General features: G+C 44.6%; 1 long non-coding RNA gene across 3 annotated transcripts; it reads left to right on the forward strand.

Annotated features, from left to right (window-relative positions):
* Positions 1–956: 956 nt before the first annotated feature.
* Positions 957–5,248, forward strand: LOC309373360. 3 transcript variants are annotated; one of them, XR_014169995.1, is made up of 3 exons: positions 957–1,004; positions 1,810–2,105; positions 4,918–5,248. It is a non-coding gene; the product is annotated as an uncharacterized lncRNA (long non-coding RNA). The 3 variants fall into 3 exon arrangements; XR_014169996.1 differs by lacking the exon at positions 957–1,004 and adding an exon at positions 1,079–1,162; XR_014169997.1 differs by lacking the exon at positions 957–1,004 and adding an exon at positions 1,080–1,187.
* Positions 5,249–5,698: the final 450 nt, after the last annotated feature.

The raw sequence follows: 5,698 nt of genomic DNA on the forward strand, positions 1-5,698 counted from the left end.
GATGGTTTCACATCAAAATGCTAAGAAAAATCCCCTAACACACACAAATAGTTCATCAGCAAAAGGGTTCTCTGGTATGTAGCCTATGGTATTTTGTTTGTTCTTAATATGGAAGAGCATCCAATCATTTGAATATACACCCAGCCAATGGTCCACGCCAGGAACAATTTGGCAGTTTCTACAAACTAGGTCTCAGTCTCTATTCTGTTATTTTTTTCAGACGTTGGCAGGTGTGGGCTAGGAAGGGCAAACACTCAAGACCATTGGCTTCTTCTGCTCCTTAAATTTATGGTTACAAATAAGGAAAAGGAGCCATCACTGCCTGTCTAATCCTTTATGGAACACACACTGTTCAGTCCAAGTGTACATTGTCCCTAAGCCAAAAAATCTGGAAGGCCAGTGGCCAGATTAGAAGAGAAAGTAATGCAATATTGTTAGATATTCTCCGGGCAGCCCAAGAATAACCCTGCAAAGAAAACCACGAGCCATTATCCTCCATTTATGCCAAAGGCAGCCACTGAGGATCTGGTCCTCTGAGCGTCATCGCCTTGGAATGCATTTTCATTAAGACCAGAGAACGAACCGTGTCAGCTGGTCTCTGTGGTGGTGATTAATTGCCAGTCAAGCTATGACAATGCCTGTGCCAAGGGCCCGTGAACTTTGGCTGGGCTTCTGACACAGCAGCAGTAAATATTATGGAGGTGACATGACTGTGCTCAAGTCAGGCAATGGCTCTGATTTCACAGCCATTATTTGCAGGGATGAAGTCATCCTCTGTCCTTAAGGTCGTTTCCCACCAAGGACAACCCAGAGGTTTTTTTTTTTTACTGCTGTTTTAGACTGAGGTAACCAGGGCTTTTTTTTTTCAGCCGGTACTCACGAGAACTCAGTTCTGGCACCATTCATGGGGATTCCAGGACCTCTCAGGTCAGTGCCATTGCCATTCTAAGAGAATATTCACAGAGTGTTCAGGCACCTCTTTTTCTATTATAGTAGCACTGGAGGTAACCATGGTTAACCGATCGTGAGGGCACTGCAAGCACTGGTGGATGGGTCCCATTGAGACCAGGAGGGTGGATGGCAGGGAGGCTGGCAGAAGGTGGTGCCAGACCCAATGAGGTCTACTAGGGCAGCACTGAGAAAGAGGAAGAAGAAGATGACAGTCAGTGCCACCCCCTTGACTGACTGTAAATAAGGAGGCAGGGATATCGGTGCAGGGGCTGGTTGGAGTCTGACTGAGGTTGGTGGGATGGTCTTCCATTTGCCCGAGTGGACCAGCCCTCACTGACTGCATTTCTAGTTCTTCACTCTTGGTTCCCCTCTTTCATTTTCATTGCTAACCATGGTTAGTGTTACTTATGTACCTTAGTAAGGTAAAGGGACCCCTGACCATTAGGTGCAGTTGTGACCGACTCTGGGGTTGCGGCGCTCATCTCGCTTTATTGGCCGAGGGAGCCAGCGTACAGCTTCCAGGTCATGTGGCCAGCATGACTAAGCTACTTTTGGCGAACCAGAGCAGCGCATGGAAATGCCGTTTACCTTCCCGCCTGAGCGGTATCTATTTATCTACTTGCACTTTTATGTGCTTTCGAACTGCTAGGTTGGCAGGAGCAGGGACCGAGCAACGGGAGGTCACCCCGTCGCGGGGATTCGAACCACCGACCTTCTGATCGGCAAGTCCTAGGCTCTGTGGTTTAACCTACAGTGCCACCCACGCATACCTTGGCCATTGTCAAAGCCTAGGTGAGCAAGCCAAAATTGCAAGGTCAAGTTTATTTATTACGTTTATGCACCACCTTTTCCTCCAAGGAGAGCAAAGTGTGCACGGGTTCTCCAATTCCCTGTTTTATCTTCACAACAACACTGCAAGTCGATGGCTGGCCCAAGGTCACCCAGGGAGCTCCACAGCCGAGTGGATATTCAAACCCTGGTTTCCAAGGTCCTAGTCCAGCGCTCCAGCCCTTGCACCCCACGAGCTCTCATGCTGAGCTGGGAGAGGACAGCAGTTCTTCCACTTTTTACTTTTTCCTCACTGAGAGAAGGTGAGGTGTATGCTGGCTGGGACTGGTGGGCAGCTGTAGTCCAAAGGATATGGACAGCAACAGGTTGAAAGCCTCCACTCGGCTGTGGAGCTCCCTGGATGACCTTGGGCCAGCCATCAACTTGCAGTGTTGTTGTGAAGATAAAACAGGGAATTGGAGAACCCGTGTACTGCAACCATGGTAGGGGCTGATTTAGGTGTGTATGTGTATTTTAATGAAATGAACAGGGTGAAAGATTATGAGTCCAAGTGTGTGCATGGATATCAATTTAATTCCTGCTTGGCAGGGGGTTGGACTCGATGGCCCTTGTGTGGTCTCTTCCAACTCTATGATTCTGTGATTCTGTGATAGTGTTTAGAATTTTTTTTAGTTGATACTTTGTTAACATTGTTTTGAAGATTATAAATGCCTTATTGATTTCCTAATCATATAACATGACATGCTGTAATTGTGATATTTAGCTTATTTTTAATTGCTGGTTTGTTCCATAGGTAATAATTGTTTTACTGATGGTTTGTTACTTATATGATTTATGCTGTACTTTCTGCTGATCTATTACCTTATTGCTGTTTATTGTTTGTAAGCCACTTTGGGATTTGTTTGAATGGGAAGCAGCATAGAAATACAGTCCATCAGTCATTACCTTTTGACCTGCCCTGGTATGTCAACTGAGCTGATTTTTTACCGTTACTGGTAATGGTTTTAGTGCTCTGCTAGTTTTAAATCTTGTTGGTTTCAGTGCAGTCTTTAATCACATTTGATGCTTGCATTAATTCAATGTAAACTCCCCTGGAAGGCAGCATATAAATTAAATTAAATAAATAGTAGCATGCAATGGGTATTTTTATTTATACAGCAGAATAAATCTGCCGTCATGACACATGCTGTCCGCACTAGTAAAGCAAGGTGAAGTGGCAACCTGTCAGGATCCGTTTCCCTGCAAATAAAACACAGGCTCAACTGCCACATACTATTTTATAATTCCAATGAAATTCATCCATTTAAAAGGAAGCATTTAAAACTTGGCCTGCACAACATAAGATGTGTGGGCTGATGAGCAGACCTTTCCTTTTTATTTGGGATCTCCTGGAGGAATTCAACTATAATTTGTGGTCCTTTCTTACATAAGGGGAAAACAGCTAAGCCCCACTTCAGACTATCAAACCTGATGGATGGGTTTGTGGGGAAATGCCTGTGTCCCTGGATTCAGAGGTACAGGGTAGCCAAGTTGGTTCCTATTTTTGCAGGCAGCAACCCATGTCATTCAACGTGAAAATTCCTAGGAGAGTATGTTTGTGTGCACTGGCTGCCTAACTCAACAAGGAAAGTTGATGGAGATGAGGAGGAGGAAGGGGAGCAAGGAGAGAGAGGAAGCTTCTTCTTATATGAAAAAGAATCCTGTGGAGTATGTGGGGGCCTGTGAAAAAATGGACACTTGACGATCAAGGGTACAGGATTCCAGCAGAGAGCTTCACCTGGAAGTCCCTTTTTTTGGTTGTATTACATTGTACTGTCCAGCAGCAGTACATTAGGTTAAGGAGATCTAATGTCAGCTTGTGCCAGTTTCTCAGCCCCCTGTGCAGCCCCCTCTGTCACTGAAACAGGACTATTGCAGCAGCTGCTGTCAAAAATCTAGCACAGAAGCTCATAATAGCAGCCCCATAGCCACACCTCCATGGGGAGTCCAAAAATGCAGGCAGCAAGGTCCATAAACTACCCAGCTGCTCTGTGAAGATGTCATCACTTCTGGGGTGGGGGGAAGTCTCAGAGCTCTGTTTCCAAGAACAGCAACATTCCCACTGATTCGACTTCACATTTCACATTATTCTGCTGCTGTCTGGATAACCCAGCTCAAGGGTTTCCAAACTTTGGTCCATGGACCAACAGTGGTCTTCAGGCTTCATTCAGGTTGCTTGCAGCATGACCACATTAAATATCCACATTGATTTTAATACATATTTCTATTGCTTTGATGATTTCTTGTATAGTACTACAGTTTGAATTAAATGGAGTGCAAAATTTATTATAATAGAAAACCATATGAGAAATAAAGAAAGCCATAAAAATACAATAAAAATCGTACAGCATCTAACACGGTGCATTGCAATTGCTGCAACATACAGAACAATTATTAAGTGGTTGTCGGGCTGGGCAGAGGAGGAGGAATGGTGGAGACTGCCTCCCCATCCTGGCCCTTACAGAGAAGAGGAAGAGGGAGACAGTATAGATTTACAACAGGAGGTTGAGGGAGGTCACAGCTCAGAGGCAGATGAGGGGGGAAGTTGGAAATAATGGGAGAGCCAGAGCAACACCCAGCTGACATGTTGTCATTAGAAAGCATTGCAGACCCACCATCTCCCAGAACCCGGCGAGCCTTAAAAGTAGGAGAGCAAAGAGCACTTAGCAGCACCCGTTGAGGAGGTGATGATGATGACAAATGAGGAAGTAGGAGGGGGGTGGAGATTCACTTGGGATAACACCATTATCCAAGAAGTTCTATAGCCTCTCTCTGTAAAGTTTGAACTGAAAAAGGACAGTAAGAAACTTTTCCTTGTCTTTATACTTTCCTAGGCAACCAGCTGGGAGCCACTGACAGCATTCTGACAGTGATTCACCATACAACGTTTACTGCACATGTAACTTGTTAAGATACAGTTGTACATTTATCCACTCCATGTTTACAGTATCTCCAGGCTTTGTCTTGCACATGGCACCTTAGTATGTTCGTTGTTTAAATGGTTACAAGTCTATCTCTAGTCTAGCTATTATTCTAGTAAATTTGGTTTTATACTTATAAGCCAGTTTGTGGTGTTGTTGTTTTGTTGCATTATTATTACTGTCACCACATTTGATACTTTGTGTATATACTTTGCAGCGGTTCACCAAGACCACCAGCAATTTTCAAGTTGTCCAAGGAGAGAAAAGTTTGGGAACCACTGACCTAGATTGGGAACCACTGTCAAATGCACCGAACCAGCTGTTTTCGGCATTGCGTTCTACATTTGGGAAGATTGTGGCAGATTCATTGCAAGCAGCAGTGGCACAGAGCATCCAGCCAAAGCAGTGATGCAAAGGGATGGGATGGGAGTGCATGTTCAAAAGTGCCTTTTCCTAATATTGATAATTCCATGTGCTCATATGCACACACACACATGTGCAAGTTATATAACTTAGGAAATAAATTTTAGTTGGGTCTGGTGTCACGAGCCAGCCTTTTCCCCTCTGAAAACATTTCTGTGTGGACAGTACGTCTCCTGCTTTGGAAAGCAGCAATTCCACTTGTAAATCTTGCTTCTTGACAGACAGGGTTGGAAGGAATTTAAAGCAAAGATGCCTAAGTGGTTTCAGATGTAAGGGCACAGTATGTCTTCCTGTGGTATAAATGCCAAGATAGGGAGAGACCTTTTTTAAAAAATGGTTTTGGGTTACTGAGCAGATCAGTAGGTTGCTGCTATCTTGTGTTCACCAAATGTGTTTTTCCAGGCTGGCCTTAGGTCTCACATGCACTGTATTCAGCCTATTGCGCACTCTGATGTGGTGTGACCTTAGCAGCCCTGAGGACACCTGAACTCTCAATTATGGCCAACTCACCAAAGAATCTGAAATGAGCTCGACATCGTCCTGGCTGCATGAGTAATGTATTTATTTAGCCATGG

Source organism: Podarcis melisellensis, assembly GCF_964234715.1.
Source record: "Podarcis melisellensis genome assembly, chromosome: 7".
NCBI lineage: Eukaryota > Metazoa > Chordata > Lepidosauria > Squamata > Lacertidae > Podarcis > Podarcis melisellensis.